Source organism: Pan troglodytes, chromosome 8 (genome assembly GCF_028858775.2).
Source record: "Pan troglodytes isolate AG18354 chromosome 8, NHGRI_mPanTro3-v2.0_pri, whole genome shotgun sequence".
NCBI lineage: Eukaryota > Metazoa > Chordata > Mammalia > Primates > Hominidae > Pan > Pan troglodytes.
Window position 1 is genome coordinate 19,948,238 of NC_072406.2, and position 17,318 is coordinate 19,965,555.

The 17,318-nt window shown below is 43.2% G+C and overlaps 1 protein-coding gene across 1 annotated transcript in view; it reads right to left on the reverse strand.

Annotated features, from left to right (window-relative positions):
- LOC107976907 (endogenous retrovirus group K member 16 Rec protein) overlaps positions 1-10,798 on the reverse strand; it is a 289,370-nt gene extending 278,572 nt beyond the window's left edge. The window contains exon 1 of the transcript XR_008537667.2: positions 9,320-10,798. The gene's annotated coding sequence lies outside the window, so the exon portion shown is untranslated. The remainder of the gene's footprint in view (positions 1-9,319) is intronic.
- Between the last annotated feature and the right edge of the window lie 6,520 nt (positions 10,799-17,318).

The following is a 17,318-nucleotide window of genomic DNA, read 5'->3' on the forward strand; positions in this document are numbered from 1 at the left end:
CCATGAGCTCCCCTGTCTCAAGGTTTCCACCGATTCAGGGAAAAGTACCTTCATTCACACTGAATGGTCTTTGAAGCAACTTGGACAGAGCTGGAGGACATTATTCTAAGTAAAATAACTCAGGTATGGAAAACCAAATATTGTACGTTCTCACTCATAAGTGGGAGCTAAGCTATGAGGATGCAAAGGCGTAAGAATGATATAATGGACTTTGGAGACTCAGAGGGAAAGGTGGGAGGGGGATGAGGGATAAAAGACTACGTATTGGGTACAATGTATACTGCTCAGGTGACGGGTGCACCAAAATCTCAGAAATCACCACTAAAAAAACTTATCCAGGGCCTGGTGTGGTGTCTCATACCTGAAATCCCAGTGCTTTGGGAGGCTGAGGTGGGGGGATTGCTTGAGGCCAGGAGTTCAAGACCAGCCTGGGCAACATAGCAAGACCCTGTCTCTACTAAAAAAAATTTTTTTAAAAATAGCCCAGCATAGTGGCGAATACCTGTAGTCCCAGATGCTCAGGAGGCTGAAGAGGTAGGATCACTTGAGCCCAGGAATTACAGGCTGCAATGAGCTATGATTGCACCACTGCACTCCACTCTGGGTGACAGAGTAAGACCCTGTCTCTAAATAATAATAATAATAATAATAATAATAATAATATTAATATTAATAATAGAATTCATCCATGTAACCAAAAACCACTCATACCCCAAAAACTATTGAAATAAAAAAGAAAAAAGTAATGTAAATGGAAATAAAATAATATAAAAACAAAACAGATATAAAAATAAAGCTATGTGAAATCAAAAAAAAATTTACAAAAACAAGGCATACTTGTTAAACTTATTCTGCAGTAAAGTCATTTCAAAGACAACTAATTGTTTGAATCACAAATAGTGTCAATATACACTTCCTGTGCTATCAAAGTTAAAATAAAGTGAGTGAGATCTTCATCCCCCACACCCCGCCGAAAAAAAAAGAATCCCTAGGGCAGAGCAACTGGGGAAAGAGCACCCCACTCTGCAGGTCCTACTGGGATAACCTTCTGTTCCTTAATATGTTAGGTGGCTCTGGGCTCCACCATTCATTCATTCACTCTATGTGATGCAGTCCCTCGGGCTGCTGTAACGAAACACCATAACTGAGCAGCTTATAAACAACAGACATCTATTTCTCATGGTAATGGAAGCTGGAAATTCAAGATCCAGGTGTCAGCAGATTCAGTAATTGGTGAGGACCTGGTTTCTGGTTCATAAACAGCCATCTTCTAGCTGTGTCCTCACATGGCAGAAGGGGTAACAGAGTTCTCTGGGGTCTCTTTTATAAGGGCACTAATTCCATTCATGGGGGCTCCGTCCTCATGACCCAATTACCACTCAAAGACCTCACCTCCTAATATCACCTTAGGAATGAGGAGTTCAACACAGGAATTTGGAGGGAGACACATTCAGACCAGAGTCCAGGAATTTCTGAGAGCACACACAGAACCGCATTGGAAAGGGCCACTACGCAGCTACTTGGACATCCAAAGAAATCTCACCATGATGTCTCAATGGGAACATTAGGTTTTAAGGCATTCATTTCTTTCAGAATCGTTGATCTTTCATCTTTTCATGATACCAGAGGTTATAATTAAATCACAATAAACTTTCTTTACAGGTGAAAGTTTCAATATTTCCACCTCTCAAAATCCAAATTAAGTTTTTCCCAACTTTTCTTTCCTAACAATGAGAAGACCCATTCTTGGCAAGTGATACCATGTGGAATATCAAGGTGTATATATCTTCTTATGGTGCAAATTCCTAAGACCCTCAGTGTTTGGTTGCCCAGGGAAATGCAGCCTTTAAAGAGTTAACTCCTGCCTGTGGCTCTTCCAGAGAATTCTAAAGCATCCTTGACCACGTGCAGTGGCTCACACCTGCAATCCCAGCACTTTGGGAGGCAGATCACTTGAGGTCAGGAGTTCGAGACCAGCCTAGCCAACATGGCAAAACCCCATCTCTACTAAAAATACAAAAATTAGTCAGGCGTGGTAGCAGATGCCTGTAATCACAGCTACTCAGGAGGCTGAGGCAGGAGAATTGCTTGAACCCAGGAGGTGAGGTTGCAGTGAGCCAGGATCGGGCAACAGAGCAAGACTCCGTCCCAAAAAAAAAAAAAAAAAAAAAGAAAGAAAAAGAAAAAGAAAAAAGAAAGAAGAAAAAAAGAAATTTTAAAACATCCAGGGAACAAACAGATTCCTCTTACAGGTTAAATCCCAGACTTTCTTTTACCAGGTCTTGCGCTTTGTGGTGCGGAGGTAGAACATAAAGTCATCAGGGAGAAAACGCAAAGTCAGCAAGTGGTACCAACCTCCCCTTTCTCCCATTCTAAACTTCATGGCAGCCCCTCCCAATGTAGCATTTTTCTACTTTGTCTCTATCTTTCATTGTCAATACCTGTGCTCAGAGCAAAAACAGATTAATCAGTCATTTATAGAATGATAGGAATAAATGCAAAGTGTCACCTCTGTCAGAGCATCTGCCTGCTGTGCTTCATCATGGATGGTGATGAGGAGCCCTTCCTCACTTCTGAAGACCTCACCCCCTGTTCTTCTGGAAGGATGGGAGCCTCACACCACCCTTCTCTCATCTCTGAAGAAGGACCTCAGTTTACATTCAAGAGGTAAGAGAGGAAAAACATGGATTTCAATATAAAAGTTGTGACTAATGGTTTTTGTAATCAGTTTCCCTGATATTAGTCATGGAGTCTGAATCATATTTCCATGGGAATCCAAGTCAGCTGATTCCTGTAGGCTATGTTTTTATTTTATAGCTAGTTGTTATAATAGCATTGCATAAGCAAAAAGGAATAACCAGAGAAGGTGAGTCATGAACGTGAAGAAAAATCCCATTTTACGCTCTAAAACATCAGCAGAAGCTCTGATTCTCCCCTGAGTTTCCCATTTAAAAAAAAAAATGTTCTTTTGCATGTGAAGCCTGATGTGCAGAGAGAGATTACACCGTATACTGAATAACACTTTAAGGAGTATTACGTATTAGCTGAGGGTTGGAACTTGGGAAGGGCAGGCACCATGGCTTCTATGTGCCCCCTTGCCAGCAAGGTGGCAGCACCAGGTGGACTGGAGGAAACGTGGCACTAAGAGGCTTTCCTATTTCAACACGGGAAGCTGAGAAATGCAAAGCCATCATAATCCATCAGGACCCTAAGAAGCAACCAGGACTCTTCAAGCCTCAGGGAGATTCCGGGGAAATGGTAGTTGGCACTGATATTGTTTGGCTCTGTGTCCCCACCCAAATCTCATCTTAAATTGTAACCCCCACGTGTGGAGGGAGAGGCCTGGTGGGAGGTGATTGGATCATAGGTATGGTTTCCCCCATGCTGTTCTCATGAGAATGAGGGAGTTCTCAGGAGATCTAATGGTTTAAAAGTAGCAGTTTCCCCTGAACTCTCTCTCTCCTGATGCCTTGTGAAGAAGGTGCCTGCCTCCCCTTCACCTTCTGCCCTGATTTTAAGTTTCCTGAGGCCTCCCAAGCCATGCAGAATTGTGGGTCAATTAAATCTCTATTCCTTATAAATTACCCAGTCACAGGCATTTCTTCATAGCAGTGTGAGAATGGACTAATACAGGCACCACTATCTAAAGAGCAAGAAATGCTTTGAAAACAAAGTTACCTCTCCTATGATATTAGCACATATGGTTGACCCTCATTCTGTGTGTATTGAAATTGAATTTAATTAAGTTGCCCATTTTCAAGAGTTTTCTGGGCTGACTGGGCCACCTATATTTCAAAAGGATGTAGAAAATGAACAAGACCTTGGATGGATTTTTCAGGGTGCAAGGAAATTTCATTCAAGCACTAAGTACTATTTTCCACAGAGGCACTTTGAGGCTGCCTTGGTGGGGTGGGAGAGGCTGAGCAGGTAAAGCTCTGGCCACGGTCTCTTTCCTTGGAGCCCACATCCAGCATCAACCAGAAGCTCCCCATGGTTAGACATGCTGGAATTGCAGTACATTTTTTGTTTGAATCAGAACTGCTGAAAGTTTGAAAGCCACCAGCCTATAGTGTCCCTAGATATTTCCTTTACAGTTCTATGTTTATTCATTTTCATGGACTGTTCACCTCCCAGTTTCTCCTGATGCCACTGTAAGGGATGAACATGGGGAAAGAAAGGACAGCAGCATTGGGAGATGTTTTGGTTGAACTGTGTCCTCTTCCCCAAAAAAGTTATGTTGGGGTCATGACCCATTCAAAAGTTGAACTTATTTGGAGATGGAGTCTTTACAGAGGAAATCAGGTTTACATGAGGTCACTCGTGGCCCTAATCCAGTGTGACTGGTGCCCTTATGAAAAGGAGAAACCTGGCTAGGTGCAGTGGCTCACGCCTGTAATCCCAGCGCTTTGGGAGGGCTGAGGTGGGTGGATCATGAGGTCAGGAGTTCCAGACCAGCCTGGCCAACATGATGAAACCCCATCTCTACTAAAAATACAAAAATTAGCTAGGCATGGTGGCACATGCCTGTAATCACAGCTACTCAGGAGGCTGAGGCAAGAGAATTGCTTGAACCCGGGAGGCAGAGGTTGCAGTGAGCCGAGATCGTGCCACTGCACTCCAGCCTGGTGACAGAGCTAGACTCTGTCTCAAAAAAAAAAAAAAAACAGGGAGGTGTGTGGAAATCTGGTCACTGATGCACACACAGCGAGAATGTCATGTGAACAAGAAGGCAGAGAGTGAAGTGATGTGTCTGCAAGCCAAGGATCTTCCAGGATGCTGGCAGCCACCGTGATCTGTTCCTGGAATAGATCCTGGTGGCTGCTGACAATGGTAGCCATGGAAGAGAGATCTGGAATGGATCCTCCCTCAGAGCCCGGAAAAGGAACCACTTTGATCTTAGACTTCTGGCCTCCAGAACTGTGAGACGATGAAGTTCTGTTGTTGAAGCCCCTAGTCCGTGGTACTCCATTACAGCAACCTGAGCAAATTACTACGGGCCAAAGGCAGGAAAGACATTGGTGACTGTTTATTACAGTGTTATCTCTCGAGCTGGGCCGTGTAGAAAGTGATGCTAACCAAAAAGTGAAGTTTGAGTTTTTCTTTAATATAAAAACAATTCCCCAAGTAGGCTAAGTGAACCTGTCTACAGGGGTCCACCAGGATTGCACAGTGGAGCACACCCACAAACAACAAACAAGGCGGGCATGTTCCCATGAGGTCAAACACCTGCTGCCCTCACCAGCCCGCTTGGCCTGGACATTGCTGGGCGGTAATGACACATGCTCTGAATGGCCGCTAGGAGAGCATTGATCCCACCAGATTCTCCAGAAGCTCTGGTTTTGACATCAGCACCTGTCTTAGAAGAGTACTGAATTCTTCCCTGCAGAGGAATTTGGAAAGACTCACCTGCTCCTTACTGGATGGCCTTAAAAAACCTTTGAGGTGGTAACCCTGCCTCCTTCTCCGGCGCTTTTCTCACCTCTTCCGGGTCACATTCCACGTTTTCCCCCGCAGTGCCTGCCACATCTCTCCTACTTCCTGACCTTTTTGCAGGTGGCTTCTCTCTCCTGGAACCCCCTTTCCCCTCCTCCCTGCCACCCATCTGGCTAAGTGCTGCTTGTCCTCTGCATCTCAGGTGTCTCCTCGAGGAAGCTCCTCTGACCATCCAAGATGAGCTAAGGTCTCCCTTCCTTGAGCCCCCGTGGCACCCTGTGCTGGCTGCCCAAAAAAGCACTTGTCTACAGTATGGAAAGTGCCTGTCTGCCCTCTGGACCCCCTGCATCTTGGCATAGGACCCATGCCTGGCTCACTGTGGGTCCCCAGTGATCAGTGCTCATGTAGCACAGAGTCACCTCTGGAGGCACTTTATTACATAATTGAATGGGGCAAATGTCATTGTTAGAGTAGGCTATTAAAAGGCTGGTTAGAAGGTAATCAGAGTCTCAAATAAGATAATGGCAGGGATGATAGGCAGCAATCGATCCATAAGGAGAGATGTTTAGGAAATAGAATTGTCAACATTTAGCGACAGGACATGTGGGGTGATGGAGAATAAAGACTCAAAGTTTTCTAGATTTCGTGATTTGGGTCAGCCCATGGTATATAAAACAAATGAGTGAGTGAGTGAATGAATGAATAAATGAAGAGATGAATCCTCCCCGTAATGCTCCATTCTCTGGTGGCGAGTGAGGAGGTGAGAATTGCTATTGGCCTGGGAGGTAGATTATCTGGACTCCAGACCTCTCTCTGCCATAGGTGTGTTTTTGAGCTATGGGCAAGTCGTTGATAATATCTGAGCTCAGTTTCTTTATTTGGAAAATGCAAGGGTTGGGTGAGTTGTTGCCTGGGGTTCCTTTGAGCCCCATCATCCTCTCTCTTTCTCCCCTGCTTGCGGAGTGATTTGGGTTCTTATTTAACTTAAGTGCAATGGACATAGCTCTTCTCAAAGGGAACTTGGGAATCTTCTAGGATACAAGCATTTTCAAGCAGAATTGGGGCGTCCCTAGATGCAGAATGTGATATCCATTTTTGCAATTAGATACTTTGGGAAACTTGGCTCTGAGGGCAGAGCTGATCTAAAACCCAGCACTCAGCAACATCAATCGCGACCTTGGGCTTACAAAGAAGAGAATCTGCAACTAGTAACAGTAATTTTTAAATAACCACGCTGAATAGATTTGTGTACACATCTGCTTTTCCTGAAGGGACCTGAGATGTGTCCTCAGAGAATGACACCAGCACCTAGCCAGCACCACTCACTCCGAAGAACGTCACAGCAGCAATGGATGGTGGGAGAAAAGTCTGCCGTGGGTTTGCAGTGTCTTTTTCAGACCATCCCACAGAAACTTCTGCTCCTAAGTCCTAGCAGGGGAGCATGTGTTTGCAAGGTCCATCATCCTTTTTTCTCTTATAAGAAGGCTGAATTGAAACCTGCACAGCAGTGGGGCACAATGGCTCATGCCTGTACTCCCAGCAATTTGTGGGGCTGAGGATGCAGGATCTCTTGAGCCCAGGAGTTCGAGATCAGCCTGGGCAACATAGCAAGACTCTGTCTCTATGAAAATGTTTTTAAAAATTAGCTGGGGATGGTGGCACACGCTTGTGGTCCAAGTTACTTGGGACGCTGAGGCAGGAGGATTACTTGAGCCCAGGAGACCAGCCTGTCTCTACAAAAAATGAAAAAAAAAATAGCTAGGCATGGTGGTTCATGCCTGTCGTCCCAGCTACTTAGGGGACTTAAGGTGGGAGGGTCACTTGCGCCTGAGTTTGAGGCTGTGATTGCATTCACTTTAGTCTGGGTAACAGAGCAAGACCCTAATAAAAGTTGTTTTCTTTTTTTTTAAAGAAAGGAACCTGCACAGTGAAGTGCTCCATCACAGCCACACAACTCTGTCAACACAAACCAGCCTACTTAAGTCTCTTATTCTCCATATGTCAGACCCAGCATGGAAAGACACCCCTACATAGGGGGAAATGGAACCAAACAAGGAGCCACACAGGTGGGCAAGAGACTGCAGGGTTGCAAGGCAAGGCCTTTGCCACATTGACCAGATGGTAGTTTCCAGGAGGAGAAAGATCTGATTTGAAGACAAGAAGGAGAAAATGACCTCTTAAATTTGGGAATTGAAGACAATAAAAGAGATGTTAAATTATCTGCATTCTTGTAGAAATACAGTTCAGTGAAACAGTTAAGATCAAGAGCTGTGCCAACTATGGTGGCTCACACCTATAATCCCAGCAACTCGGGAGGCCGAGGTAGATTTGCTTAAGTCTAGGAGTTCAAGCCTGCAGTGAACTATTACCATGTCACTGCACTCCAGCCTGGGTGACAGAGCGAGACCCCCAATTCTAAACAAAACAAAAAAAAGGATCAAGGGTTCTGAAATTCATATCAAGGTTTAACCAATGTTGACCTCTATAACCTTGCACAGGAGACTCAACATCTCTCCAAGCTGCATGTTCTCACCTGCAAAGCATGAGAAACAATAGGAACAATCTCCTAGGGATGTTGCAAGATTCAAAAAAGCTAAGGATGGTCGAAGTGCTTACAACTATTGACCCCCATAAATCCTCAATCAGGGCAAGGAATGATCATCAGTCAAGGGGCATACACAAGTAAAAACAGAATCATCTTTAACCTGAAATTCCTCTTTTTAAATGGGAAACAGTATATACTTTTCTGGGTTATTGATTATGATTTCTATATTTTCAGAGCCCAAAATCAGATCAAGTGCTTTCTGAAGTTCACATTACTTCTGAAACAATGGAACAAAGCATTTTAAATAAATGCAACTCAGACAATTCAGAACATATGGTCGTCATAATGTGTGTCTGTGTTGAACTATCCCTGAAAAGAGCATGGAGCACTAAGCATTTAACAGTAAATGAATTACTCACAATCACATGAAAATATATAGACCAAGAAACAGTCTTGCATCGAACACCATCAGTGCCTTAAATTTAACTACTGGGGCCAACCTCTTGTGAACAGACAGATTTGCATCTTGTTTGTCTTACCTGCCTAGTACAAGGCAACAGGGTATAACTCAAGCCAGAGATTTATTTTGAATAAAACAATAACGAAAACTTGCTATCATAATCATTTCAGAAGGGGTGGCCCACCGCAACAGAATTCCCAGCTTTCTAGGTCACCCATTGTTCTTAGAGAGGTGGTGACCTTTACTGCATTTTGGAAAGAACAAGAAGTGTCCTCAATGCCAATTCTCAGACATGACAAAAACACTAGAAACAGTTTGTCAAGAGAAAAACACACCATGACATAAACATTTATAGATAAAGTTTTTGCTAAGGTTTAATATTATTCTAAACATATTTCAAGGGTTTCTTTTAAAATGTATGTTTGGGGGGATTTCTTTTCACTGATGTGTGGGGAGGCTGAGCTCCATGCTCACCTACAAGGGAAGAGAAGGAAAAGTACACTCTTCAACTTTCAGAACACAATAATAAAGCTTCGAGCACGGAATAAATATTGAAACGAATTTTCACACTGGGAAATCTACTCACAATAAGTAAGTAGGATGGAGAAGGAAATGAAAGGGCCCCATTTTTCAGCTTCAACACAATACGTACAAATCCTCAGGCTCACCAGATGAATCTTTGTGCAGACTGTGTCGCTTGGGTGTTAGCATGGAGATGACAGAGAGTGATTTTCAAAGAACATGTACAGCCTCTGCAGCCTAAATTGAGTGGAGTAAGATCTGAGTGAAAAGCAAGCGCAGTCAATAATAGCCAGGGCCGGCCATCGATAGCTTCTCAGAGGAGAACCCAGCGGTGAGTAAGAAGTAGAGAACATTCTTACCTCGCTTAATCCTCCAGACCACGTTCCAGCCGTCTGCTGTGGAATTACATTCAAAACTAAAGTAGGTCATACAATTGTTAATGAGAACACAGGAACTTCAGGGTTCTAGAGATCTATCCTTCAGTTTCTTCTTTTGGAAAATGAGAGGGCTCTTAAGTGCTTCCCTCAGAGGATTTTTGCAGGGATTGAATGAGCGAGTCTGTACAAAGCACTGGGAATAGTGCCCGGCACAGAGCAGGAGGCTCTCCAGGGTGAGCGCTCCGTTTGCACTCATGGCTTTCCTTGCCACCCTGATTGCTGTTCTTCACCTCTCCCGGCCTCCTGTCTGCAGAGGGCTCGGTGACAGCCACAGCCAGAGGTTCCTAGACTTTTCTTTCTTTTTTTTTTTTTTTTTGTTTTGAGATGGAGTTTTGCTCTTGTTGCCCAGGCTGGTGTGCAATGGCACGATCTCGGCTCACCGCAACCTCTGCCTCCCAGGTTCAAGTGATTCTCCTGCCTCAGCCTCCTGAGTAGCTGGGATTACAGGTGCACGCCACCACGCCCGGCTAATTTTGTATTTTTTTAGTAGAGACAGGGTTTCTCCATGTTGGTCAGGCTGGTCTCGAACTCCTGACCTCAGGTGATCTGCCTGCCTCAGCCTCCCAAAGTGCTGGGATTACAGGCGTGAGCCACCGTGCCTGGCCCATAAATTCACTTTTCAAAATAGCTAGGGTTCTTTTATTTCTTCAAGGCCAACTTTGTGTAGACTACATTAGCACATATAGGTAAACTGAAAACCCCACTGAGGAATGAGAGGTAGACTTGGTCATAAATGTCAGGGGGTACTGGAAGGCCCTGCAAGAGCTTCAGCAGGAAGGATCTGCCAAACCCAAGTTGATGAAGAAACCTAGCTATCATCATGGAAGTCAAGAAGATTTAATTAGGAATCCACACTGATTTAGCAGGACGCTGATCATGGCAGTCTCTACAAAATGGATCTGAAAATGGCTCTTCGTGTTTTACACCCCCGTTCCCACCCCCAGATGTCTACTGTGAAAACTGCCACTTTCCACCATCATTTGTAACACCTGGATTATCAGACGCTATCTTTTCTGAAAAGCAGCCTATATTTATTTCGGTTGAGTTTGGAAATTTTCTGGTGAAGAACTTTATCAATGTTGTCACCAGTATACCTTATCACCTTCAAGCAAATTGCCAGGCCGATAGGGTGGGGTGGATTACCCAGGAGCCCTCCAGCTGAGCAGCTCTAAAGTTGGAGGAGACTGGCCAAAAGACTCACCAAATTCTTATCACATGCTTTGTTAGTAGCAAGGAATCAGCGTGTTCAAATGCTGTTACGATTCATGACTCACTTTCACAGCCTCCATTCAGACCTTGAGAAACGCTTCCAAAAAGTGCAGGAATGATTTCTGAAGGCTGCTCTGGCTACACTTTTTTGTTCGTGTCTACCAAGAGTCTTTTCCAAGCAGCATTGCGTTCGTTATTGAACAAGAATTCCCTGTGTTCCTCAAGTTCCCATGAACAAACAAAGCCCCCATAACATTGTCATGGGAACCTACAGAAAAGATCACAGCAGTGGTACTTATGAAGCAACTCTTCTAGAACCATCTGATATTGACTATTGAGCTGCTTCTCCCAAGAACGTCGTCAAGGCCACGAAAGGAACAAACGAAAAGAACTCTTTTATTTCTGGTCATAGCGACTGCAGCACTGGAACAACCTGACATACATACACCCACTTGAAAACATTTTGTAATTTGTCCAGTTAAAGATTCCACTTCTTACGTTTTTTAGGTGTGCCCAGCTGAGCCACTTACTCTAACAATATTTTTATGGTTTCATATAACATCACAAAGGTGTTGCTTGAATTTCAGTACAGGTATTCGGGCGTGTAAAACACAGAAAGAGAATTGCCAATCTTCCTGTACACTCCAGGCATCAGCACCTTGAGAGAAGAGCTCATTAGCAAGAAGAGAGGAAAATCCAATTTCCAACATGTAGTCTTTTGGCTGCAAATGTTGATAGCAATTTCAGTCATTAGTCTCTTTCATAAGTGCTGAAATCATTATAGTAACAGAATGGCCAACGGGCAACCTCACCTCAGGCTCATTCTTGCAACCGCTACCTAAGCCTGATGATTTCTCTTTCAAAATAATTACAGGAGCAGCCATGCTGGCCATGAGGAAAGATGGGATCTTACACACTCACTCTTTAACCTGGGCCAAGAAAGAGTCTGTTTTATTATTCTTTTCTGTTAGGATCAAGGAATATGGTTTTTTGTATGTTTATTTCTGCAATATAGGATCCTCATTGGCTTTTAGAAGAATTATTTGCTCATAAAGGGAAGGAACAGGGTAGGAGCAAACAACGTTTTGTTTTTTATTTTTGGTTGGCAATATCTTTCTAGCAGATTTTGCAAACTTACAGACATGCCTGTGAGAGCCAATATCGTGTGATGGTTAAGAGTGGGTTTTGTTTTGTTTTGTTTTGTTTTGTTGTTGTTGTTGTTTGAGATGGAGTCTTGCTCTGTCGCCCAGGCTGGAGTGCAGTGATGCGATCTCCGCTCACTGCAACCTCCACCTCCTGGGTTCAAGTGATTCTCCTGCCTCAGCCTCCCGAGTAGCTGGGATTACAGGCGCCCACCACCACGCCCGGCTAATTTTTGTATTTTTAGTAGAGACAGGGTTTCACTGTGTTGGCCAGGCTGGTCTCGAACTCCTGACCTCATGATCCGCCCACCTTGGCCTGCTGGGATTACAAGTGTGAGCCACCACATCCGTCCAAGAGTGGGCTTTTTAGAGTCAGCCAGCCCTAGGTTTGAGTTCAGGTTCTCCGCATAATAGTAGCATCTTCTGGGGCAAGTGATTTAATGCTTCTGCACCTCCCTTTTCTGAACTGTGAAATTAGTATACAGTAGACCCTAATTCATAATGTTGTGAAGATTCAATAAGTTATGCATAGCACCTGGTACATGACGAGCACTCAGTAAACAGCAGCTTTTATCACCGTTATATTTATAACAGCTTCCGTCGTTCCTGTGGCAACAGCTGCTCAGATCAGAAATCTACTGCTTCTCTGATCTTTATGGGGGGATGGGGGTCTTCTCACCCGACACCTCTAGAGGGCAGCAATGCGCAGTGACCTTCGACGCTCCCTAATGGGAAATGAAGTCTACTGAGCTCTTCAGGGAAGTTTACTAGGAGTTTTGATTTGTTCTGTTTGAGATACCAAGACAAACAAACCTGTATGACACAATTAATGTCATAGCCTTGGGGATATAGGTGGCATTTCAACAACGACAAAAATGTAACATTAACAATAATATAATTAGAGTACCATAATTGAGGGTCTGCTCTGCAACAAGTATGATACTACATCATCACTAGTCCCCACAACAACCCTGCAAGGTTGACATGCTAACCCTCATTTTACATGCGTAGACACGAGATTCCTAGATGTGAAGGAATTTTCTTTTTATAAGGATATTCTTGATGCCAAAAAAGAATGTGACCAGGCACAGTGGCTCACGCCTGTAATCCCGGCACTTTGGGAGGCCCAGGCGGGCAGATCACCTGAGATCAGGAGTTTGAGACCAGCCTGGTACAACATGATGAAACCCTGTCTCTACTAAAAAAATACAAAAATTAGCCAGATGAAACCCCGTCTGTACTAAAAAAATACAAAAATTAGCCAGTCGTTGTGGTGGGCCCCTGTAATCCCAGCTACTCAGAAGGCTGAGGCAGAAGAATTGCTTGAATCTGGGAGGTAGAGGTTGCAGTGAGCTCAGATCACGCCATTGCACTCCAGCCTGGACAAGAGAGCAAGATTCCATCTCAAGAAACAAAACAAAACAAAACAAAAGACTGGAATGTAGGTCTGTCTGATTTAAAAACTCATGTTCTTTCTGTTCCACTGCATTGGCGGTAGAGTTTACCAGTTGTCTTATGTTAAGTTGCACCACAGTGACAAGCAACCCCAAACCCTGGTGGCCTGCAGACACAGAGGGTTATCCTCACTCATGCTGTGTGCCATGGATCTGACGATCCAGCTCTGCTCTGTGCGTTCTCGATTCCAGGAGCCAGCTGGAAGAGCAGCTACATCTGAGACTTAACTATTCTGATGGCAGAGAGAAAATACCAATGAGGGAGGCCCCTGCTGACTCTTGGTCATGTCTTTTATTCATTCAGTCCTTTAAAAATACCTTTATTAAGCCACTGTATGTACTACCACAGTCCCTCCTCTTATGTAGCTTACAGTCTTATGCAAATAATCAACTTGTTAAACCTATAAGGTAAGTACATGAAAAGAAAGTAACACTGGATCATGAGGATGCATCATGGAAGAATTTCATCTGGTCTTGGTGGGCAGGGAAATAGCATCAAAGAAGTCTTCTCCAGAAAAGTGTCCTTTGAACTAAGTCTAAAGGATGTGTAAGAATTAACTATGCAAAGGAAGCCAAGAAGGCAGAGAATTGCGTGTGCAAAGGTCCTGTGGCAGGGAGAGGTTGATTCATTCAGGGCACTGGAAAAGAAAAGGCAGGATCATGGGAGTAAAGTGAACAAGTGGTGGGAAATGGTGTTGGGGAAGCTTTATGGGCCAAGGCTCTTGGCCATTTCCTACATACCTGGGAAGCTGTTGAAAGATTTTAAGTCATTCAACAATATTTACTTTCCTAGATGGGAAAAATATTACCTTCTAGGTCAGCCAACCTTGTAAGTAGTGATGAATTAATTACTAAAAGTGGACTCTAGTAATGGCATCTGATGGAGACATTTTGTCGGGCAGTATTGATATTTCCTCAACATAATTACTGAGCCATTGAGAAGAAATATATGTGCTGCTGGGATAAGGCTGTATTCCTCACATAACTTTAGAAAGAAGGGAGAATGTAAAAGATCATTTGAAAGAGGCTGAAATGTAGATGGTTTCATCAATTACTTGATGGAACTTCAATCCCTTTTTTTCAGAGTTGGATCACAATGTATACAAAACAGTGCCCTGTGAAGAGGGAATTTTTGTAATTGAGTCACACACCTGCTGTTCTTTCTAGGAGCCAATCGGCTCCATGAGAATAGAGTAAAAAAGATACGTGCTACCAGTTTGATATTGGAAATTTTGTGAAGTCTAATCTAAAATAGGCTTCAAATTCTCCCCTACTCCAAACACACCCCTGCTACGACCCATGATTCCACCTGATAAAGATTAGAGAGTTAAACAGAAACATATTTTCATTCTTTCTTCCAAATACCAACACCTGGACCCTTCCATGAATTTATCTCTTTGTAAGGTAAGGCAATCACTTCCCTGAATCTTACAAAGTGGCTGTTCCAAGACATTAATTGCCCTGTCATTTATGTGTCTCAAAATGGTGCCATTTGACAGTGCCACACACTTGAATTTGTTTGCTGTGTCAGATTGTGTTCCACTGGTTACCACTTTGTAGCAGGTTTTCTAGATGACTTTCATGGGTTTGTAATACACAAGTGCTATTAAAAAGTTCCCTTTAAGAGAATCTCTGCTAGTCATCATCATTACCCAGCCCCATCGCAATCAATACACTACCCCCATTGTGTACAGAAGTCTTGAGAATTTGCATCAGCTCGCAGTTTCTAATCCCAAGCTTCAGTCTTGCCATCAGCTGAGAAATAAATGCATACACATACACATAATGTTTCTTTGCATTAATAATGAAAAATGACTAATGCTCACAAGCAACCGTTTGGAATCAAGACATGCTTCCTGTTCAAACCATCATATGTTCACTCAGCTTTGTCGGCCAATGATAGAGCAATTTTGAGGGTTTTATTCCGTTAGCTGACAGCTCCCCAGACAGACTACACAGCCATCTGAAGTTTCCAAATAAACTAGCAGACCGTTCTTGAATGGGTTTTTCACATTTCTTTCTTTCTTTGGATTCAGAATGAGAATGGCTTTCCCATGACTTGCTTTGAGGGCTAGTTTGAGCTATACTTCCTCAGGGCTACAAATGTCCACTATCGTGAAGTTCATCACACCCAAAACCTCAGTCGAGGGAAAGGGACTGGAGAAAGACTTTGCTGACTGATAAGCAAAACTTAGATCCGTGTCAGGGAAACAGATGGCATCATCACAGTCAAAACCTCCCCTCTATAATCACTCATCTGAGTAAATATACAAGAGTCAGTAGCAGCAGACACCTTTGCAGAATTTACAGATGGGAAACTCAAGGAGAAGGTTCAGTAATGTGTTTGATGTCCCACATTGACAGGGTTTAATGCTAGGACTGTCACCTAGGAGTCTGTGTACCTAATTCATTCCTTAATTACCTACATTCTCTGAGCTTTAATTTCTTCATCTCTAAAATAAAAGCAGTAAAATTAAACCTAGTGATAACTTGATAAGAAGTAATGATAGGATTCAGTAAAAGCCTCAGCGCAGCATGTGGTGCACCACGAGCAAGCAATCCACATTAAATCCCTTCCATTCATTATAAAAAAGGATTCATATCACACATCTTCCAGAACAGGTGTAGTCTGAAGTGATATTGCTTGCTTCAATTATACCAAATTTGGAAAAGAAGTCAAACAGCCAGCTTTGAAAGGGAAGCATTTTAAAGGAATAATGATCCAAATTGGAGAAAAGAGAAATGAAACAGTAAAAATGTCTATGTGAGCACTATATACTTTCAAACACTTTGCCCAGGTGGTGGGATTTACTGATCAAAGTAGAAAATAAGTGGTTTTCAGCACGTGCTCTCAAAGTATGGATATATTTTATTTGTAAATTATACATACACACATATACAAGTTACTTGTAAAGTATATGTGTATACCTGCAGTATCAGTCCCATGTATATTATACGTATGTTATCCCATGCAACCACGTGTATTTATATGCAAATATCCCATGTGCATTACAAATGCCACCAAACCCAATTAAAGGAGGGAACAGGTAGAGACACGCCATGCTGGAACGAGGGTGTGAATAGTCAGACATTATGTACAGAAATGTCCTCCCCTGAGTATTCATAAATGTACAGTCAGAGGTAGACCTTGAAGAGCATGAGGTCAGTGGGTGGGCTCCAGGGACTGTGTGATCCCCTGGAATCCTACGTAAAATACCATATACACATTTTCTAGAGACAAGATCCATATATTTCATCAAATTCTCAGAGTTACGAAAGACCTCTGAAAAGTCCAGCATCACTGATTTACACCAACCTTACCCTTTAGGATCTTCCCAATCAGTCAGCATACATGTCACTCTCTTCCTAGCTTCTGGTATAGTCTGGAGCCTGATAGAACTTGTAGGGTCCCACCCTTTATTCTTCTGTTCTTTCTAGAATGCTCCTGACATAGGGAATCAAAGACATTGGAAAGAAGACATTAAAATCAAGAAAATGGCAACCTGTAGACAATTTAGCATGAAAAGCGTTGAGCCTAGAGTGACTTACACAGATAATCAGTTTGTGTACAGATTGCAAAGCTTTCCTCTGCCTTATACTTGAGGGTGACACTTGGAGAAATCCTGAGGAAATGCTGTTGTAAGGAATTAATCATCAGAAGTTATAGTCAAAACTAATATGAGATCTCAAAAGAGCTCCCAAGTGGAGTTTAGCGGTGGCTCTTCTGTGACACATTCTAATACAGGGAGAAACTTCATTCTCCTTTCTTGCCTCTGTTTCCTCAGCTAGAACATTAAACAATGGGTCAGGTGATCTCTAATGTCTCATAGACACCACCAGTTACTGAGGGTCTACTTTGCTAAATGCCGGGCAATCAACAGGCAGAATCATATCTCCCCCAATCCTCATAGAAAATCTGTAAGGCAACATTGCTTCTCGGCTCTTCAGTTCTGAAATTCTCTTATCTAACTTGTATAAGGCACTGTGTCTTCACAGCAGGACTTTGAGTAGGACTTGGGTCTCCTGACTCTAGCGTACATATTCTTTCCTCTATACCACTAGTCTTGAAACTTAGAAAAAAAGTGGTTTTCAGCATGTACTCCCAAAGTATGTATA